A 23,852-nucleotide genomic window follows, 5' to 3' on the forward strand; every position below is an offset into this window, starting at 1 on the left:
CCAGCTCGGTCTCCCACCCTTCAAGTGGAAATTCGCATTGATTATCGGATTACATCACTCTGAGGTTTCCATCGGTTATTGCTAACATTTAAGTCTATCCAGCTCCATTGTACTTTTTCCATGGATCTTGGTGTGATTTGGATTTTGCACTGGAGTGACTACCAACATACCAACAGGCCCAGCTTTGATTCTCATCTCTCAAGTGGAAATTCTTAGCCTTGGCTGACTTTGGCAATCTTCTCCTGGACTTCGGATGGATCTCATGTCTTTTTTTTTTTTTTTTATACTTACATCGGCTCACAGGACTTTTTATGCTTGGTCTGTTATTACTCAAGTACCTCTCCTATGGGCTTTTTGTAAACACTTATTTATAAATGGCGTTAATAAACTTTACTGTGTCTGTACCTGATGATCGATCATTTACTTGCTTTGGTATCTGGCTTTGGGTCAGTTTACTATTCACCTGTATTGCATATTTCCCATTCCATTTTGTCTTATTCGTAATTTTCAGGTCCTGAGTCCTTTGCTTTGGGACCCTATATTGGTACAGTTATTTGCCACCACGTACATTGGCATATGGCATATGTACTATACCTATACCCTTTTGATCCCCCTTTTCTCTGACCATTATTATTTTCATTAATTTTTATTGCCGTTATTATCATTATTCACCCTTTCTCTGACTATTATTATTTTCATTAATTTTTTGCCGTTATTATCATTATTCACCTTTTTCTTTTGACTGTATATAGTTTTATTTATTTACTTTTTCTCAAACGGGCGTTTTCATTATTCCATCTGTAACACTGTACCACCTTCTATCATGCCCTGTGTGGCTGTATATCTTGTTAGTATTTGAGGTGGTACGTGGCGTACGTCCTTATATATAAGCCCTTTAGTATTTACGCCGATGTCCTGTATATTATGGTCCCCCTTATCAAGCCACATATATATATATATCCTATTGGCTTGTCCCCCTTGCCTTCCATGCGCGTAACATCATACTGTCCCTGTTTTCCTATGTGCGCGTTGCACTCTATAGTTGTCCATCATGCCGTACCACGGCATTTCCAGCGACGCATGCGCAGTGCGCTCCCTTTTGTGTATTCGTTGCGCATGGGCAATGGCACCATGACAACGAGATACACTTCCGGCTATAGCCACTTCCTGTTTTCTTCCACGCGGCGGCTGTGACTGGCGTCTTCATCCGGTTCTGCACACCGGTGTGTATTTATTCTTTCATTATCTAAATGTATATATACCTCTCTAAACGACTGACAATCCACTTCCCCTGACGAAGCTGCGTCCCGCAGCGATACGCGTGGGGCTCTTGCCTCACCCCTTACTTGGCTGTGCGTCCCACTGACTTTGGGGTACGGACTTGAGCTGTTAACACTGGCGCTGCCTCTTCCTATCTTTCTGGTAGTATCAGTTGTTTTATGGTACTGACCTTATTTTGGGTTCCTCTTGTCTGTAGGCTGCACCTTATTATGGGTGCGCCAGGATCCACATTGAAATGGTACCATTAATGTATGCACATGCCTCTTATTTGTTACAGGCAATAATTATGTGTGCATTTTTTGGCAAATATTCTCTGATATTTTGGTATATTTGAAATATATTGTATACTGTGATTTTTCTTAGCCGTGCCTTCGGGTCAGTTAGAATTCTGTGCCACATGTTTTGTTAGATCAGTACTGCATTATACATTATGCACTAGGGACACTTTATGTAGCCATATTTTGCCATTCATGATATTGTCTTTGGTATTTTGTTTCACTATGCCATATTTTGTATTATTGTATAGGGGTGGGGCCCACTGGTCCTATATTTAGGCCCTTTTTAAATGGTTTTATATTTGTGTGTTTGTTGTTTTTCGAGGTGTCATTAAAGTTTATATTGATCTTTATAATTGGGAGTGCATACCGTTCTTTTGGTCTTGTCTTTTTTCTATGTTTTGTTCATGTTACTTTACAGACCAGGTTTTGCACCCTATTTTCTGATCTGTGCAGAGGTGCACCCCTTATATATATATTTTCATTAGATCCTCTATATACTACACCACACGGGAGAGCTGACAGATCCTCTATATACTACACCACACAGGAGAGCTGACAGATCCTCTATATACTACATCACACGGGAGAGCTGACAGATCCTCTATATACTACACCACACGGGAGAGCTGACAGATCCTCTATATACAACACCACACAGGAGAGCTGACAGATCCTCTATATACTACACCACACAGGAGAGCTGACAGATCCTCTATATACAACACCACACAGGAGAGCTGACAGATCCTCGATATACTACACCACACAGGAGAGCTGACAGATCCTCTATATACTACACCACGCAGGAGAGCTGACAGATCCTCTATATACTACACCACGCAGGAGAGCTGACAGATCCTCTATATACTACACCACACGGGAGAGCTGACAGATCCTCTATATACAACACCACACGGGAGAGCTGACAGATCCTCTATATACAACACCACACAGGAGAGCTGACAGATCCTCGATATACTACACCACACAGGAGAGCTGACAGATCCTCTATATACAACACCACACGGGAGAGCTGACAGATCCTCTATATACAACACCACACAGGAGAGCTGACAGATCCTCTATATACTACACCACACAGGAGAGCTGACAGATCCTCTATATACAACACCACACAGGAGAGCTGACAGATCCTCGATATACTACACCACACAGGAGAGCTGACAGATCCTCTATATACTACACCACACAGGAGAGCTGACAGATCCTCTATATACTACACCACACAGGTGAGCTGACAGATCCTCTATATACTACACCACATAGGAGAGCTGACAGATCCTCTATATACTACACCTCACAGGAGAGCTGACAGATCCTCTATATACTACACCATACAGGAGAGCTGACAGATCCTCTATATACTACACCACACAGGAGAGCTGACAGATCCTCTATATACTACACCACACAGGATAACTGACAGATCCTCTATATACTACACCACACAGGAGAGCCGACAAATCCTTTATATACTACACCACACAGGAGAGCTGACAAATCCTTTATATACTACACCACACAGGAGAGCTGACAAATCCTTTATATACATACATACATATATACATACATCTCTATATACTACACCACACGGGATAGCAGTAAAGTCCAGTGTGTGTAGTAAAATACTTACCGGTGGCCATATTCCACTCCAATGAAGAAGACACAAGCAACGACACAGCGGCAGAAGACGGCGACTGCTGCGTATTTTATTACACACAGGGAAGCTTTCTGTTGGGGGCGAGACATTGTTTTTATTAGTACGATTTTGGGATAGATGTAATGTTTTCATCATTTGTTATAGCTTTTTTTGTGGAATTGTGGCGAACAGAAAAAAGGACATTTGGCATTTGTTTCTTTTTACGGTGTTTTCTGATCAAGTTAATTGTTTTTATAGTTTTATCGATCGGACTTTTCTGAACCTAGCAATACCAAATATTTGTTGTTTTTTATTTTTAAAATATATTTATTTTCAATGGGATAAAAAGGGTGATTTGAACTTTTAGGAGTTTTTTTATTTTCTTTTTACCTTTCACTGGTACAGTTAGGCCCCTTAGGCTATGTGCACACATTGCGGATTCTCTGCGGATCTGCAGCGTTTTTTGAGGTGCAGAAACGCTGCAGATCCACAATTGATTTACAGTACAATGTAAATCAATGAGAAAAAAAATGCTGTGCACACTTTGTGGAAAATCCGCTGCGGAAACGCTGCGGTTTAAAGAAGTAGCATGTCACTTCTTTTTTATGAAACTGCAGCGTTTTTGTACCCATTCCATTATAGAAAACCGCAGGGGTAAAAAGCGCAGCAAATCCGCAAGAAAACCGCAGCAAAAACGCACAAAAACGCTGCGGAATTGCACAAAAAAAATGCGACAAATCCGCAGGTGCGTTTTCTGCCAGGAGAGGCTGAATCCGTACCATATATTCCTAAGCCTAATCGGCAACATGTGCACATAGCCTTCGAGGACATGAAGATGCGATCATCCGATCGCATGTGCTATTATATACAGAGATGCCACAGCATCCCTGTATATAGAAGAAATTATGGTCTCCTTTAAAGCTCGGCTACAGGAAGAAGACCCCAGGCTGTCATTAAAACCCATCGGCGACCCACGATCACCTCATGAGCACCAATGGGTGAGAGAATGATACGCACGCATGCTGGCATGTGTTATATGCTGCAGTCAGAGATTGACACTGGCATTTAACACGCACCATTCATGTAAGGCAGATGTCGTGAAGGTGTTAATCACCTGAGGACCCCCTTCACCACTGTGTCACCCAGTATCCTATGGGCCCCCTCCCCCACTGTTTCACCTCTAATTTCCTATGGGCCCCCTCCCCCACTGTGTCACCCAATATCCTCCTCCCCCACTGTTTCTCCTCTATTTTCCTGTGGGCCTGCTCAGAGAGTGAAAGACGAGCCACAGTAAGAGTATGTGCACACGATGCGGATTTTGCTGCGGATCCGCAGCGTTTCCGCAGGTGCGGGTCAGCAGGAGTTTCCCATGCGTTTACTGTACCATGTAAACCTATGGGAAACAGAAAACGCTGTGTCCATGCTGTGGAAAAAAACGCGTAGAAACGCAGCGGTTTACATTCCGCAGCATGTCACTTCTTTCTGCGTTTTCCGCAGCGGTTTTACAACTGCCCTTACGGAAAACCGCAGTTGTAAAACCGCAGTGGAAAATGCAGAAAAACCACGGTAAATCCGCAGCGGTTTTCCACTGCGGATTTATCAAATCCGCTGCAGAAAAATCCGCAGTGGACCCAGAATACATGTGCACATAGCCTAAAATAGAGGTAGGGGAGGGGGCCGACAAGAAAATTAGAATATCACTGTGGGCCCCCTCCCCTATGTCACCTATAGGATGCATGGGGCCCCCTCCCCTAACGGCCTCTGTGGCCGGAGATCTACTCAGGGTGCCGGCATCATATAGTTATTACTTACAGTCACACTGACTGCAGCCATCAGACTCCCTCTGCTCCACTGCTGCCTGGGTAGGACTCCTGACCAATCACAGCATAGCTCCTTGCCTGAGCTGTGCTGTGAGCTCACACAAATAAAACTAACGCTGATTGGCTGAATTGCAGCCAATCAGCGTTTACACTGCTGCACAGGGCATTTTTGAAGAGGAGCAGAGCCCTGGAGCACAGGAAACAGGTGACTGCGGGTCCGCTGTTGTGTGGTGTCTGCGCTCAGCCTCACAGTCAGCTGTTCCTCCGACTGCTGGCTGTATTGAGGGTCGGCACTCTGCACACAGCTCTCCTGGCAGAGGAATGGCAGCGTCAGCAGGTGATGTGAAGCAGCTGCTCCTGCACTTCCCATCACCGGTGCAGTCTGCCAGCCGCTGCGGTGCCGGCTATACAATGCGGTGCCGGCTGGGTTTACACTATGAGCATGATGCAGGGGCCGGGCAGGCACAAATGAGGGAGGCAGGGGTTGGGGGCGGGGCCCACCGGAGGATTGTCCGGTGTCCCGATGCCCCAGTCCGACCCTGGTGGCACTATCTTCTCTGCTTTCCATATTCCAAGGATTGCCTTGCTTATTGCCCTTTAGCACCCTTACATGGATCTGGATTTACACTGGGATCCCTAGACTTGGACCATGGTGTTACCTGCCATTCTGTGATGTTAGATGGCAAGAAGAATAGTCAGGCATCTGGGTCAGAACCAGAAGGACAAAATACAGAATCAGAAGACACAAGCCACAAGCTAAGCACAGAGGACTGAACCAGAGGAGAGTAATAATGTATCTTACAGATTCCGGCAATATGCTTTGAGCTTTAGTAGGGTGTGGTACTTTCCAGTTGGCTGAAGTAGGGAGCAGATTACTCCAGCTGGACATCAGGAACAGATCCCAGATGAGATTGGACACACTGTGTGCAGAAGCCCTAATATAACTACCGTAAATGTCAGAAAACCAGAATAGTCAAAATCCCCATAAAGTGATTCAATTTTATAAATTTATTCACTGAGGGTTATAATCTTTAGGAGGAGTGAATATTTTGACTCCACAGCCACTTTCCGGAAATTAACACGCACTGGATGTTGGAGAGTGAAAATTACACATTTGCCATTTTATTGTCCAACACAGTGCCCAGATTGTGCTTCAGGAGACACACACCGTAAATTAAGTGGATTCTCCTCACTATAATATTGGTAAATACAGGGATCCTAAATGTTGTTTTAGCACACTGCAAGACTCAGAAGTGAGAGCGGATTTTGCTGAATTGGATTATGGGAACCTTGTTGCTTTTAACAGCCTTTGAGCCACTAATAGTGTGGGAACCTCTGTTTTTCCATTGACAGATGATGGACCTGAGTGGGGACTTTTTGAGAATTGGTATTATGTTCGCCTAATTAACATTGATTGGTTTCTTTTCAATATTTGGGAGGCAGAATGAACAACACGCACTACTGGTTCATCCTATAAGGTTTTCTATTAGACTGTGAACTGTCATTGTCTTGGTAAATAATAATTTTTTTACATGAACTGTCCATAAAAATGGCAAGCTAAGTAGAAATGTTCAAAAATATAAAGCTCAAGGATATTTTATTAAAATAATTGTTTTTTATCTTAGCAGATGACTGTACCAGGAGATCAGAGGGACAGCTGACATCTTCAATTTTTAAATCTGATGATCTTGAGATCACACAGGATACAACTGAAGTGAATGCCATTTCTCCAGATATACCATCATCCCTTCACAGCAAAGATCTGTCATGTGATCCTATGGAACAGGTCCTGTCTTCTGAATCATTACCGACTACTAAAGAAAATCAAAGTCACAAAAGAGGCATTAAAAAACAAACTGCTCCTAAAGCAAAGAAGTCATTTTCATGTTCAGAATGTGGGAAATATTTGACACGGGAATCACATTTTATTAACCACCAGCAAACTCACACAGGTGAGAAGCCATTTTTATGTTCAGAATGTGGGAAATGTTTTTACTGGAAATCGCGTCTTGATAGGCACCAGAGAATTCACACAGGGGAGAAGCCTTTTTCTTGTTCAGAATGTGGGAAATGTTTTAAACAAAAATCAGAGCTTGTTACTCACCAGAGAACTCACACAGGAGTGAAACCTTTTTCCTGTTCAAAATGTGGGAAATATTTTGTGCATCAATCAAATTTTGTTACCCACCAGAGAGCTCACACAGGAGAGAAGCCTTTTTCCTGTTCAGAATGTGGCAAATGTTTTAACCGGAAATATGTTCTTGATAGGCACCAGAGAACCCACACAGGGGAGAAGCCTTTTTCCTGTTCAGAATGTGGGAAATGTTTTAACTGGAAATATGTTCTTGATAGGCACCAGAGAACCCACACAGGGGAGAGGCCTTTTTCATGTTCAGAATGTGGGAAATGTTTTAAATGGAAAATAGATCTTGATCGCCATCAGAGAACTCACACAGGGGAGAAGCCTTTTTCATGTTTAGAATGTGGGAAACGCTTTATCCAAAAATCGGCTCTTGATAGCCACCAGAGAATCCACACAGGGGAGAAGCCTTTTTCCTGTTCAGAATGTGGGAAATGTTTTATCCAGAAATCGGCTCTTGATAGCCACCAGAGAACCCACACAGGGGAGAAATCTTTTTCATGTTTAGAATGTGGGAAATGTTTTATCCACAAATGGAGTCTTGTTATACACAAAATAATTCACACAGGGGAGAAGCCTTTTTCCTGTTCAGAATGTGGGAAATGTTTTAACCGGAAAGCGCTTCTTGTTAGACATCAGCGCAGTCACACGGAAGAGAAGCCTTTTTCATGTTCTTAACCCCTTCACCCCGAAACCTGTTTTCAACTTCCTGATCAGGCCATTTTTTTCAATTCTGACCACTGTCACTTTATGAGGTCATAACTCTGAAACGCTTCAACAGATCCTGATGATTCTGACACAGTTTTCTCTTCTCGTGACATATTGTACTTTATGACAGTGGTAAAATTTCTTCGATATGACTTATGTTTATTTGTGAAAATAACGGAAATTTGGCGAAAATTTTGCAATTTTCAAACTTTTAGTTTTTATGCCCTTAAATTAGAGTCATATCACCCAAAATAGTTAATACATAACATTTCCCACATGTCTGCTTTACATCAGCACAATTTTGGAAACAATTTTTTTTGTTAGGCAGTCATAAGCGTTAAAAGTTGACCAGCGATTTCTCATTTTTACAACAAAATTTGCAAAACCATTTTTTTTTAGGGACCATTTCACACTTGAAGTGACTTTGAGGGGCCTATATGACAGAAATTGCCCAAAAGTGACACTATTCTAAAAACTGCACCTCTCAAGGAACTCAAGTCCATATTCAAGAAGTTTAACTCTTCATGTGCTTCACAGGAATGTTTTAAAAGAAAATGAACTTTTAACTTTTATTCACAAAAAATTACTTCAGATCCAATTTGTCTTATTTTTCTAAGGGTAACAGGAGAAATTTGACCCCAAAAGTTGTTGTACAATTTGTTCTCAGTACAGTGATACCCCCATATATGCAGGTAAACCACTGTTTGGGTGCATAGCAGAGCTCGGAAGGGAAGGATCGCCATTTGACTTTTCAATGCAAAATTGGCTGGAATAGAGATCAGATGCCATGTCACGTTTGAAGTGCCCCTAATGTGCCTAAACAGTAGAAACCCCCCAATTCTAACTCTGCCCCTAACCCCAACCCTAACCATAACCCTAACCACAAACCTAACCCCAACACACCCCTAACCCTAATCCCACCACAAACCTAACCCTAATTCCTACCCTAACCCTAATTCCTATTCCGACCCTAACCCTAATCCCAACTCTAACCCTAATCCCAACCATATCCCTAACCCTAATGGAAAAATGGAAATAAATAAATAAAAATTATTTTATTATTTTTCCCTAACTTAGGGTGTGATAAAGGGGGTATGATTTACTATTTATAGTGGGTTTTATGATTGACAGCTGTTGCACACTAAAAGACACTTTTTATTGCAAAAAAATAGTTTTTGCATCACCACATTTTGAGAGCTATAATTTATTCATATTTTGACCCAGAGAGTCATGTGAGGTCTTGTTTTTTGTGGGACAAGTTGGCATTTTTATTGGTACCATTTTCGGGCACATGACATTTTTTCAATCGCTTTTTATTCCGATTTTTGGGAGGCAGAATGAACAAAAACCAGCAATTCTGGAATTGCTTTTTTTGAATATTATTTTTTTTTAATACCGTTCCGCGACTGGTAAAATTGATAAGGCAGCTTTATTCTTTGGGTCAATACAATTACAGTTATACCTCACTTTATAAATAAAAACTATTTTATAGAAAAAATAATTATTTTTACATCGCTTTATTCTGAGAGCTATAGCTTTTCTATTTTTCTGCTGATGGAGCTGTATGATGACTTGTTTTTGGCGGGACAAGACGACGTTTTCAGCGGTACAATTTTTATTTACATCCGTTTTTTTCACGCTTTTATTGCACTTTTTGTTCGGCGGTATGATGGTAAAGCATTGTTTTTTGCCTAATTTTTTATTTATATTTTTTACGGGGTTCACTGAAGGGGTTAACTAGTGGGACAGTTTTATAGAGCTGGTCGTTACAGACGCGGCGATACCAAATATGTGTACCTTTATTATTATTTTTTTATTTACATAAATGGATTTATTGGGAAAAAAAATACTTTTTTTCTTTACTTGGGGATTTAAAAAAATATTTTTACATTATAATTTTTTTTTTTTAAACTTTATAATATTGTCCCAGGTTGGGACATCACTATATTATGTCAGATCGCTGATCTGACTATTTGCATAGCACAGGGTCATATCAGCAATCTGACAGGCAGTATAGGAGGCTTGCAGGTGCCTATTCTCAGCAGGCGCTGACAAGCCACCTCACTTAAGGACCCAGAAGGACCCCGTGGCTATCTTGAAGCCGGGGTCCTCCATGGGGACCACCGGAACAACGCGATCGCATCGTGTTATTCTGGTGGGAGCACGCAGGGAGCCCCCTCCCTGTGCGATTGTTCTCTGTGCTGCTGTCACTACTGACAGCGGCATCAGAGGGGTTGAAGGCCCACAGTCGGCGCTACCGTGTTTCCCCGTAAATAGGGCGCCCCCCGAAAGTAAGGCATGCTAGGGGGAGCACTGTGCCTGCTAATATAAGGCACCCCCCCCCCCCCGAAAATAAGGCATACCTTGTTCTGTCCATGGGGCATGCAGTTGTGTCTCGCTCCCGCTGTCCCCGCCGTCCTGTGCCCTCCGGTGCCTCCATTTTTCATGATCTCTGGTTGGGTGAGGGCTTATTTTTTGTGTGATGTGCTGACGTTTTTAATGAACACCATTTTGGTGCAGATACGATCTTTTGATCGCCCGTTATTGCATTTTAATGCAATGTTGTGGCAACCAAAAAAACGTAATTCTAGCATTTTGACTTTTTTCTCATTACGCCATTTAGTGATCAGGTTAATTATTTTTTATATTGATAGGTTGCGTGATTCTGAACGCAGCAATACCAAATATGTGTATGTTTGATTTTTTTTTTTTGAATGGGGCAAAAGGGGGGTAATTTGAACTTTTACTATATTTAAAAAAAAACTTTTTTTACTTTTGGCATTGTGAAGACACACGGCATTGTTTAATTAACCAGATGACTATTTTTAGCAAACGAGGAATACCGTGTTTCCCCTTAAATAGGGCGCCCCCCCTCCCGAAAGTAAGGCATGCTAGGGGGAGCACTGTGCTTGCTAATATAAGGCACCCCTCTCGAAAATAAGGCATACCTTGTTCTGTGCATGGGGCATGCAGTTGTGTCTTGCTCCCGCTGCCCCCGCTGTCCGGTGCCCTCCGGTGCCCACCACTGCAGCCGCGCTGTTCGCAGGAGTTAATCACAGCCTCGGAGCTGTGTGCCGATCTCTGCCCTTGAGCCCTGCGCCAATCACAGCGCAGGAACAATGGGCCAGCTGACATCATCCTTAGCCTCTGATTGGCCCAGGGCTACTGCGCTCTGATTGGCCCAGGGCTCCTGCACCGCCAAAGCACTGAAATCAGCACCGCAGAGGAAACCAGTAAGAAAGTGAAAGTGTGTGTGTGTGTCTGTGTATGGGTGTGTGTGTGTGTGTCTGTGTGAGGGTGTGTGTGTGTACGATACACACATGGGAGGCTGCAGTGGGATACTGTGATAATGGGAGGCTGCAGTGGGATACCGGGATGATATGATGTGGGATGATGGGAGGCTGCAATACTGTAGAATGATGGGGGCTGTAATGGAATGATGGGGGTGCTGTATTGGGGACTGTAAAGGGATGATGGGAATATTTGGGGCTGCAAAATGATGATGGGACTGCTACGGTAAAGGAACTGCTGTGGGTGATTGTTACGGTAGCGGTACAGTGTCCAGAAAGTGTGTGAGAGCCATTTTAGAGCCCTTATGTTTTGTGGCCCTGTGTATGAGTCAGGCAATTACAGTACCGTACCGTAGTGTGTTACTTTGATTTGTGGTCTGCTTTTCTGCTGAACGGTCTACCGTAAAGTACCGTACTGTAAAAGAAATACCGTAAATAATGGTGATAAGGTATATTTTTACCCCTAGACATGAGCGCTAAAAGAAAGAGCTATTCCGTCGAGTACAAAAAAGGAATCGTGGAAAAATCTTGGGGCAAAAATCTTACTGAATTCTGCAAAGAGAAAATGTTGAGTGTCCGATTGGTCCAAAAATGGCGAGCAGATTACGGTAACCTCAGTCAACAAGTGGACAGCGGAAATGCTAAAAAGCGCAAGGTTGGATCTGGTCGGCAACCATTATATTCCAAGCTGGAAGACCTGATCTGTGAGTGGGTTGCTGACAGGAGAGCAAAGACATTGGTTGTGACTAGGGCTCAGATTCAAGAATTTGCCCTTGCAATGGCACCACAGTTTAAAATTGCCCCTGAAGAATTCAAGGCATCACAACACTGGCTGGATAACTTCCTTCAACGAAGTGAACTGTCTTTGAGAATATCCACAACACTCTTTAGGCTGGAAGATACTGAAATTATTAAACGCGCATTTGCTTTTAAGACCTTTGTTGATGACGCTGACTTCTCTAAATACAATCTTTTCAACATGATTGCCATGGATGAAACTGCAGTGTTTATGGGCCAAGCATCTCAAACAACAATTCAACAACGAGGTGCCTCCTCAGTGTACGTTCCCTCCACTGCTTATGAAAGTGCACGTGTTACCTGTATTTTGGCGATGCGTCTGGATGGCACTAAAGTCCCACCTTTACTCATTTCAAAGGGCAAGAAAGACAAGATTGAACGTGTTTCAGGCATTTATATTCTTGAAACTGAAAAAGCCTGGGCCACACAAGCAGTTATAAGGAAGTGGGTCGATTTAATGCTGCCGCTTGTTATGCGAAGGAGCCAAAGAGGAATGCTGATCTGGGATGCAGCCAGCACACACCGCGCCAAAGACATGAAGAACTTCCTTCATGAGAGAAAAATAGATCAAATAATGATTCCTGCAGGAATGACGGTTTATCTCCTGTCTCTTGATATCGCCATTAACAAGCCATTCAAGGACAATTTGCGTGTGGAAATCAATGACTACATAGAAAATAGAATGGAGAGAAATCAACGTGGAAACTTTGTGAAACCTAAACTGCCAGAGATTGTGACTTGGGTGAAGAATTCATGGGAGAAAATCACTGACACTTGCATTGCAAATGCACTACGATCAGGCTACCTTGACAAGAAGTGCTCATTTAAGGACAGTGCTATTGCTAGACATGAGAGATATGGGCCAATGATTCTGAAAGAAATGGAGTCACAAGAAATTCCACAGGAACTTCAGAGTTTGGATTGTTATGATGATGTTCCAGAAGATGATGACATGGTTGTCATTGAATAAATCTTGCTTTGTGTTATTAAATATTGAGATCAGTAAATGAACCATTGTTCGTTGTTTTACATGTTGTACATGGAAATACCGTAATTATACGGTAGTAACAAGAAATTCTTGATACGAGTCAGTTTATTTGATTCTACTGTTTTGTGATGACTACTGTTCAGCATACGCTGGTGTGTTAATAAATGTAAATTTTTTTGTTCAAAAGAAATTTGCCAACTCTTTTTCTTGAGAAAATAAGACCCCCCCCCCCCAAAAAAAAAAAAAAAAAAAAAATAAGACATGGTGCAACTTTCGGAGAAAAAATTTATATAACGGTGTCTTATTTTTGGGGAAACAGGGTAATAGAATGTTATCTGTATGTTGGCTTTCAAATTTGTGTTGATTTCTGGTTGGTCAAAAAACAGACTTTTGTTTTTGTGAGCCTGGAATATTGACTTTTATTTTGCGCTTATCCTTGGTCACTAGTGATGTTTGCTGATATATTAATTATTAATTGTGTATCATGTGAGTTTGTTGACTTCTAAAGCAAAGAGGGAAAAACTATGCAAATAGTTTAAATAATCAAGTAATGCTACTTGATCTAATCTCCATTCTTACCCTTTACTGAATACTGAATGAGGGACGCTTGTTAAGTCTACAAATAGATTACATGCCTCTGTATAAAGAGACTGAGAGAGTGAAACAGCCAGAGCGATTCTGCCAAGACATACATACATCCCAAAAGGACTAGAGACAGGACAGCAGCCATTTTACATCATGGCTCCAATACAGATCTGCTCCATTGACCATCGCTGAACCATGGATACATTTGGAGAAGCTAGGATGTGATCCTCGGATCAACTGGCCTTGTATGGACTCAATGGACTGTCATCTTCCTACACTTGTTGTTAACTCCTCTCTGGGTGCATGCCACAGGTGGAGTAGTTGACCCTGGAATATGAAGCCAGGTTGTGATCCTCAGATCAACTGGCCTTAACATACTAACATAGTTTTTAAGGTTGACGGAAGAGTCCATCTAGTTCAACCCATATCCTAACCTAACATGCCCTATAAGACATGTTGATCCAGAGGAAGGCAAAAAAAAACCATGTGGCAAACAATAATCTCCACATTGGGGAGTAAAATTCCTTCCCAACTCCACATATGGCAATCAGACTAGTTCCCTGGATCAACGCCCTATCACGGAATCTAATATGTATAACCTGTAACATTATACTTTTGAAGAAAGGCATCCAGTCCCTTCTTAAATTTTAGTAATGAATCACTCATTACAACATCATACAGCAGAGAGTTCCATAGTCTCACTGCTCTTACAGTAAAGAATCCACGTCTGCTATTATGCTTAAACCTTCTTTCCTCCAGACGTAGAGGATGCACGCTTGTCCCCGTCTCTGGTCTACGAGTAAAAAGATCATCACAAAGGTCATATATTTATACATTGTAATAAGATCACCCCTTAGTCTTCGTTTTTCCAAACTAAATAGCCCCAAGTGTAATAACCTATCTTGGTATTGCAGACCCCCCAGTCCTCTAATAACCTTGGTCGCTCTTCTCTGCACCCGCTCCAGTTCAGCTATGTCTGTCTTATATACCAGAGACCAGAAATGTGCACAGTATTCTAAGTGTGATAGCACTAGTGACTTGTATAGAGGTAAAATTATGTTCTCCTCATGAGCATCTATGCCTCTTTTAATGCATCCCATTATTTTATTTGCCTTTGTAGCACCTTCCTGACACTGGCCACTAAATGTGAGTTTGTCATCCACCCATACACCTAGGTCTTTTTCAGTGACAGTTTTGTGCAGTGTTTTACACATAATTATACATGTTATTTCTTCTGCCCAAATGCATGACCATACATTTATCCCCATTAAACCTCATTTACCATTTATCAGCCCAAGCTCCTAGTTTACATAAATCCTCCTGTAACATAAGATTGTCCTCCTCTGTATTGATTACCCTGCAGAGTTTAGTGTCATGTGAAAAAAAGAAAACCAAAAAACAATAAGGATCCCTAAAATATAACTTTTAATAGAAGTAAGCTAAAAAACTATATTTTTCATAATAACAATACAAATTGGGAAGACAAAGTGTGTACCTGTTAGACCCTCAAGGGTAACTATACTGAGTCCTGCCTGGCAGTGGAGGTTGGCACTCTAAGTTTCTACAGTAGGCGCCCCACTCCTCGACGGCTCACCCTTTAAGTCCCTGAAAATCCTAGCAATACAGGAATTCTGGTGAACCCTATAGATAGTGTCTATAAGCACACTTGCCTGGCAGTGGAGGTAGACACCCTAATTTTCAGCGGTAGGTGCCCCCACTCCTAGACGGCTGACCCTATGGTCCCTTAAAGTCCCTGCAATGGAGATAGAAATAGAGATGTCCCAATACACACTGGTACCCATAAGAGAAGAGAAAAAAAAGTATAAGCAAAACGCACAAACACAGTGAAAAAACATATACATATTAAAGAAAAAACAAAAAAAAATTAAAATATCAGATATCGCTTAGTCAGTAATTGTCGTCATAATAGACTGATAAGTTACTTAATATATTTAAGCAAATTAGAATACCAAAGGAAACTGCTCAAGATAAATATACGGGTAGACAGAATGCAAAAATAAGTTTTTGTCCAAGCGAAGAAAGATACCACAGTATAAAAGTGCATAGTGCAAAGGCGATATCGCCTAATTTAGAAAAAGAGGCAATTCTACGTTTCAGATACCTGCACCCATCTATTTGCTGCGGTGTCCCATCCTGTTCACTTTAAAAAAAAAAACAAATGTAGGGATATGATGGATCATGCACTAATCAGCGTCTATATCATCACCACAGGATGCAACAAATATACAAGTCATTGTTCAAACAATAATAGCCATGTAGGGTTTTCCCAGATACAAAGAGATCAGTTAGTAAAAAGTGCCACAGCATAAAAATGCAAAGTGCAAAGACACAGTCGTCTCTTTAACCCCTTCCTGCCATTGGACGTAATATTCCGTCCATGTGGGGTGGGCCTTAATTCCCAAGGACGGAATATTACGTCCAGCGCGATCGGCCGCGCTCACGGGGGGAGCGCCGCCGATCGCGGCCGGGTGTCAGCTGCTTATCGCAGCTGACATCCGGCGCTATGTGCCAGGAGCGGTCACGGACCGCCCCCGGCACATTAACCCCCGGCACACCGCGATCAAAGATGATCGCGATGTGCCGGCGGTGCAGGGAAGCATCGCGCAGGGAGGGGGCTCCCTGCGTGCTTCCCTGAGACCCCCGCAGCAACGCGATGTGATCGCGTTGCTCCGGGGGTCTCCTACCTCCCTCCCTGCAGTAAGTCCCGGATCCAAAATGGCCGCGGATCCGGGTCCTGCAGGGAGGGAGGTGGCTTACCAAGTGCCTGCTCAGAGCAGGCACTTGGTAACGCTGCACTGCTCTCAGACAGATCGGTGATCTGTCAGAGTGCTGTGCAAACTGGCAGATCACCGATCTGTATTGTCCCCCCCTGGGACAAAGTAAAAAAGTTAAAAAAAAAATTTCCAAGTGTGTAAAAAAAAAAAAAAAAAAAAAATCCTAAATAATGAAGAAAAAAAATATATATATTATTCCCATAAATACATTTCTTTATCTAAATTAAAAAAAAAAAACAATAAAAGTACACATATTTAGTATCGCCGCGTCCGTAACGACCCGACCTATAAAATTGGCCCACTAGTTAACCCCTTCAGTAAACACCGTAAGAAAAAAAAAAAACGAGGCAAAAAACAACGCTTTGTTATCATACCGCCAAACAAAAAGTGGAATAACACGCGATCAACAAGACAGATATAAATAACCATGGTACCGCTGAAAGCGTCATCTTGTCCCGCAAAAAATGAGCTGCCATACAGCAACATCAGCAAAAAAATAAAAAAGTTATAGTCTTCAGAATAAAGCGATGCAAAAATAATTATTTTTTTCTATAAAATAGTTTTTATCATATAAAAGCGCCAAAACATAAAAAAAATTATATAAATGAGGTGTCGCTGTAATCGTACTGAACCGAAGATTAAAACTGCTTTATCAATTTTACCAAACGCGGAACGGTATAAACGCCTCCCCCAAAAGAAATTCATGAATAGCTGGTTTTTGGTCATTCTGCCTCACAAAAATCGGAATAAAAAGCGATCAAAAAATGTCACGTGCCCGAAAATGTTACCAATAAAAACGTCAACTCGTCCCGCAAAAAACAAGACCTCACATGACTCTGTGGACTCAAATATGGAAAAATTATAGCTCTCAAAATGTGGTAACGCAAAAAATATTTTTTGCAATAAAAAGCGTCTTTCAGTGTGTGACGGCTGCCAATCATAAAAATCCGCTAAAAAACCCGCTATAAAAGTAAATGAAAAAAATGTATTTATTTCCATTTTCCCATTAGGGTTAGGGCTAGGGTTAGGGCTAGGGCTAGGGTTAGGGCTAGGGTTAAGGCTAGGGTTAGGGCTAGGGTTAGGGCTAGGGTTAGGGCTAGGGCTAGGGTTGGGACTAGGGTTAGGGTTAGGGTTGGGGCTAGGGTTAGGGCTAGGGTTAGGGCTAGGGTTAGGGTTAAGGCTACAGTTAGGGTTGGGGCTAAAGTTAGGGTTTGGATTACATTTGCGATTGGGATTAGGATTAGGGGTGTGTCTGGGTTAGAGGTGTGGTTAGGGTTACCGTTGGGATTAGGGTTAGGGGTGTGTTTGGATTAGGGTTTCAGTTATAATTGGGGGTTTCCACTGTTTAGACACATCAGGGGGATCTCCAAACGCGACATGGCGACCGATCTCAATTCCATCCAATTCTGCATTGAAAAAGTAAAACAGTGCTCCTTCCCTTCCGAGCTCTCCCGTGTGCCCAAACAGGAGTTTACCCCAACATATGGGGTATCAGCGTACTCAGGACAAATTGGACAACAACTTTTGGGGTCCAATTTCTCCTGTTACCCTTGGGAAAATACAAAACTGGGGGCTAAAAAATAATTTTTGTGGGAAAAAAGATTTATTATTTTCACGGCTCTGCGTTATAAACTGTAGTGAAACACTTGGGGGCTCAAAGTTCTCACAACACATCTAGATAAGTTCGTGGGGGGGGTCTAGTTTCCAATATGGGGTCACTTGTGGGGGTTTCTACTGTTTAGGTATATTAGGGGCTCTGCAAACGCAATGTGACGCCTGCAGACCATTCCATTTAAGTCTGCATTCCAAATGGCGCTCCTTCCCTTCCAAGCCCTCCCATGCGCCCAAACGCTGGTTCCCCCCCACATATGGGGTATCAACGCACTCAGGACAAATTGGACAACAACTTTTGGGGTCCAATTTCTCCTTTTACCCTCGAGAAAATACAAAACTGGGGGCTAAAAAATAATTTTGAGGGGAAATTTTTTTTATTTTCACGGCTCTGCGTTATAAACTGTAGTGAAATACTTGGGGACTCAAAGTTCTCACAACACATCTAGATAAGTTCCTTCGGGGGTCTAGTTTCCAATATGGGGTCACTTGTGGGGGGTTTCTAGTGTTTAGGTACATTAGGGGCTCTGCAAACACAATGTGACGCCTGCAGACCATTCCATCTAAGTCTGTATTCCAAATGGCGCTCCTTCCCTTCCGAGCCCTCCCATGCGCCCAAACGCTGGTTCTCCCCCACATATAGGGTATCAGCGCACTCAGGACAAATTGCACAACAACTTTGGGGTCCAATTTCTCCTGTTACCCTCAGGAAAATACAAAACTGGGGGCTAAAAAATTATTTTTGTGGGAAAAAAATTTTGTTTTATTTTTACGGCTCTGCATTATAAACTTCTGTGAAGCTCTTATTGGGTCAAAGTGCTCACCACACATCTAGATAAGTTCCTTAGGGGGTCTACTTTTCAAAATGGTGTCACTTGTGGGGGGTTTCAATGTTTAGGTACATCAGTGGCTCTCCAAACGCAACATGGCGTCCAATCTCAATTCCTGTCAATTTTGCATTGAAAGGTCAAACGGCGCTCCTTCCCTTCCGAGCTCTCCCATGCGCCCAAACAATGGTTTACCCCCACATATGGGGTATCAGAGTACTCAGGACAAATTGTGCCACAACTTTTGTGATCCAATTTCTTCTCTTACCATTGGTAAAATAAAAAATTGGGGGCGAAAAGATTTTGTTTTGTGAAAAAAAAAAGATTTTTTATTTTTACGGTTCTGCATTATAAACTTCTGTGAAGCACTTGGTGGGTCAAAGTGCTCACCACACCTCTAGATAAGTTCCTTAGGGGGTCTACTTTCCAAAATGGTGTCACTTGTGGGGGGTTTCAATGTTTAGGCACATCAGTGGCTCTCCAAATGCAACATGGCGTCCCATCTCAATTCCAGTCAATTTTGCATTGAAAAGTCAAATGGCGCTCCTTCCCTTCCGAGCTCTGCCATGCGCCCAAACTGTGGTTAACCCCCACATATGGGGTATCAGCGTACTCAGGACAAATTGTACAACAACTTTTGGGGTCCATTTTCTCCTGTTACCCTTGGTAAAATAAAACAAATTGGAGCTGAAGTAAATTTTTTGTGAAAAAAAGTTAAATGTTCATTTTTATTTAAACATTCCAAAAATTCCTGTGAAGCACCTGAAGGGTTAATAAACTTCTTGAATGTGGTTTTGAGAACCTTGAGGGGTCCAGTTTTTAGAATGGTGTCACACTTGGGTATTTTCTATCATATAGACCCCTCAAAATGACTTCAAATGAGATGTGGTCCCTAAAATAAAATGGTGTTGTAAAAATGAGAAATTGCTGGTCAACTTTTAACCCTTATAACTCCCTAACAAAAAAAATTTTGGTTCCAAAATTATGCTGATGTAAAGTAGACATCAGAACAACAAGGAAATTGGAGCAAACAACCAACGTATATAAAACTATATTAAACTTTATTAAATTTCATCATAAAAGGTATATATTTAAACAATATTACAATGTAACACACAGAGCACAGAATAAAGGGCTAATGGTGCACCTTGAGTGATGGCACCCCCTAGACCGGAACACAAAACCACTATTCCATATATGAGAGACACCTTCTAACAGGTATATGTCTTGGGTATATTTTACTCTTTAGCCACTGTGCTGTTCTATATTGAAGGATCTATATACCCATGACCTATGAGACTGTACTAGCCAGCCCTTGTTACTGGATGTACTGGGCATTCTATGGCGTTTCTGTTAGAAGGTGTCTCTCATATATGGAATAGTGGTTTTGTGTTCCGGTCTAGGGGGTGCCATCACTCAAGGTGCACCATTAGCCCTTTATTCTGTGCTCTGTGTGTTACATTGTAATATTGTTTAAATATATACCTTTTATGATGAAATTTAATAAAGTTTAATATAGTTTTATATACGTTGGTTGTTTGCTCCAATTTCCTTGTTGTTCTGATGGCTTAGGAGCTCCATATAATACCACTCATCTGGGGTCCGGGTACTTTTTCTGGACCTGCTGTGTGGTATCATAATATGATATCTGTATTTGAGATATTGTTTCTTGTAAAGTAGACATGTGGGAAATGTTACTTATTAAGTATTTTGTGTGACATATCTCTGTGATTTAATTGCATAAAAATTCAAAGTTGGAAAATTGCGAAATTTTCAAAATTTTCGCCAAATTTCCATTTTTTTCACAAATAAACGCAGGTAATATCAAAGAAATTTTACCACTATCATGAAGTACAATATGTCACGAGAAAACAATGTCAGAATCACCGGAATCCGTTGAAGCGTTCCAGAGTTATAACCTCATAAAGGGACAGTGGTCAGAATTGTAAAAATTGGCCCGGTCCATAACGTGCAAACCACCCTTGGGGGTAAAGGGGTTAAATAGAAAGGCAACGCAACCTCTCAGATTTGTACTCATCTATTTGCAGCGGCATCCCATCTTGTTATCCACGAAACCCAGATGCAAGGATAATATGATGAATAAGGCAGTATGATGTCATTTCCGGTTGCTCCACGAGTGGGAGGTGTGTGCTTTTTCTCCACAGCTTTTTTTATTATATGTGTGGCTGATGAACCCCCGTCATTCCCATGGGGGAAGGTGAACGCGTCGGGCATTACTTGGGGATACCTTAGACGTTGACTACTGCCTTATCTATATATATATATATATATATATATATATATATATATATATATATAATTGCCTAAGGGTTTTTCCGTCTGTCTGTCTGTCTTTCTGTCTGTCTGTCCTGGAAATCCCGCGTCTCTGATTGGACGGGCACAGCGACGATGATGTCATAAAGGACGTAGACATCCCGCGTCTGATTGGTCGAGGCCGTCAGGCCTCGACCAATCAGCGACGGGCACAGTATCGACGTAGATGTCATAATGGTTGCCATGGCGACGATGATGTCATAAAGGTTGCCTCGACCAATCAGCGACGGGCACAGTCTGCCGCGAATTCTGGAATCATCATTGTCCATATACTACGGGGACATGCGTATTCTAGAATACCCGATGCGTTAGAATCGGGCTACAATCTAGTTCATCATATTATTCTTGTATCTGGGTTTCGTGGATAACAAGATGGGATGCTGCAGCAAATAGATGAGTACAAATCTGAGAGGTTGCATTACCTTTCTATTTAAAGAGACGACTGTGTCTTTCTACTTTGCATTTTTATGCTGTGGCACTTTTTACTAATTGATCTCTTTGTATCTGGGAAACCCTACATGGCTATTATTGTTTGAACAATTACTTGTATATTTGTTGCATCCTGTGGTGATATTATAGACGCTGATTAGTGCATGATCCATCATATCCCTACATTTTTTTTTTAAGTGAACAGGATGGGACACCGCAGCAAATAGATGGGTGCAGGTAGCTGAAACATAGCATTGCCTCTTTGTCTAAATAAGGTGATTGCGCCTTTGCACTATGCACTTTTATACTGTGGTATCTTCCCTTCGACAAAATATTCTTTTTGCATTCTGTCTACCCGTATATTTATCTTGAGCAGTTTCCTTTAGTATTCTAATTTCCTTAAATATATTAAGTGACTTATCAGTCTATTATGACGACAATTACTGACTAAGCGATATCTGATTTTTTTTTCTTTAATATATATTTTTTTCACTATTTTTGTGTGTTTTGTTTATACTTTTTTCTCTTCTCTTACGGGTACCAGGGTGTATTGGGACATCTCTATTTCTATCTCCATTGCAGGGACTTTAAGGGACCATAGGGTCAGCCGTCGAGGAGTGGGGGCACCTACCGCTGAAAATTAGGGTGTCTACCTCCACTGCCAGGCAGGTGTGCTTATATTCACCAGAATTCCTGTATTGCATAGATTTTCAGGGACTTAAAGGGTGAGCCGTCAAGGAGTGGGGTCGCCTACCGTAGAAGCTTAGGGTGCCAACCTCCACTGCCAGGCAGGGCTCAGTATAGTTACCCTTGAGGGTCTAAGGCTGGTTTCACATTTGCGTTTTTTGCTGCAACGTTTGTACCGCATATAAACGCATGCGTCGTGTTTTTCTATATATTTTCTGTGGATTTAAACGCAAATGTGAAACCAGCCTAACAGGTACACACTTTGTCTTCCCAATTTGTATTGTTATTATGAAAAAGTTTTTTAACTTACTTCTATTAAAAGTTATATTTTAGGGATCCTTGTTGTTTTTTTGGTTTTCTTGTTTTTCTAGGATTCTGTTTCATCATATGTGGTTTTTTGCTTTAGTGTCATCTGCAAATATTGAAATTCCACTCTGTATGCCCCCTACAAGGTCATTAATAAAATAATAAATATGTTAAAAAGAAGAGGGCCCAATACTGACCCCTGCGGTACCCCACGGCTAACTGTGACCCAGTCCGGGTGTGCTCCATTAATAACCACCCTTAGTTTCCTATCCCTGAGCCAGCTCTTAACCCACTTACACATATTTTCCCCTGTCCCCATTGTTCTCATTTTATGTATCAACCTTTTGTGTGGCACCATATCAAAAGCTTTTGAAAAGTCCATATACACTACATCTACTGGGTTCCCTTGGTCCAGTCCAGAACTTACCTCTTCATAGAAACTGATCAGATTAGTCTGACAGGAACAGTCCCTAGTTAAACCATGTTGATACTGGGTCATGAGGTTATTCTTCTTCAGATAATCCAGCATAGCATCTCTTAGAAAACCCTCTGGGATTTTACCCACAGTAGAGGTTAAGCTTACTGGCCTATAAGTTCCTAGTTCAGTTTTTGTCCCATTTTTGAATATTGGCACCACATTTGCTATATGCCAGTCCTGTGGCACAGACCCTGTTATTATGGAATCTTTAACCCCCTTCCGACCTGTGACGCCATGTAGGCGTCATGAAAGTCAGTGCCAATTAACTCCAATTTCACCCAATCTGATTGGCTGATTCGCTTTCAACAGCCAATCAGAGCAATTTGTAATATTTCACCAATGAAACTTGGTGAAATATTACAATCCAGCCGTGGCCGATGCTGCAATATCATCCACCATGGCTGGAGACCCCGATCTGACCCTCTCACCGACTGACAGCGGTGATCTGCAGCCGCCGTCAGTGTTTCCTACCCCTCCGTCCTGTCCTTTGCGTCCAGCGCCCCCCACTGTCAAATCCTACCCCCCGTACCTCCGGAGTCCCGGGGTCCCTCCCGGTGTCCGTCCAGCATCTAGGATGGGCGCCGCCATCTTCCAAAATGAACGGCAGATTCGTTCATTCATTTTGATCACTGTGATAGGTTCTACCACATTGATCAAAATAAAAAAAATAGTAAATAGCCCCTCCCCTTTATCACCCCCATAGGGAACATCATAACATAAAGAAAATATAATTATTTTTATTTTTACGTTAGGGTTAGGGTTAGAATTGGGGTTAGAACTAGGGTTAGGGTTAGAATTAAGGTATGTGCACACGGTGCGGATTTGGCTGCGGATTCA

At 42.0% G+C, this 23,852-nt stretch overlaps 1 pseudogene; it reads left to right on the forward strand.

Moving 5' to 3' along the window:
- Positions 1–7,857, forward strand: part of LOC138666476 (zinc finger protein 84-like) — an 80,340-nt pseudogene extending 72,483 nt beyond the window's left edge.
- Positions 7,858–23,852: the final 15,995 nt, after the last annotated feature.

This window comes from Ranitomeya imitator, chromosome 2 (genome assembly GCF_032444005.1).
Source record: "Ranitomeya imitator isolate aRanImi1 chromosome 2, aRanImi1.pri, whole genome shotgun sequence".
Lineage (NCBI taxonomy): Eukaryota > Metazoa > Chordata > Amphibia > Anura > Dendrobatidae > Ranitomeya > Ranitomeya imitator.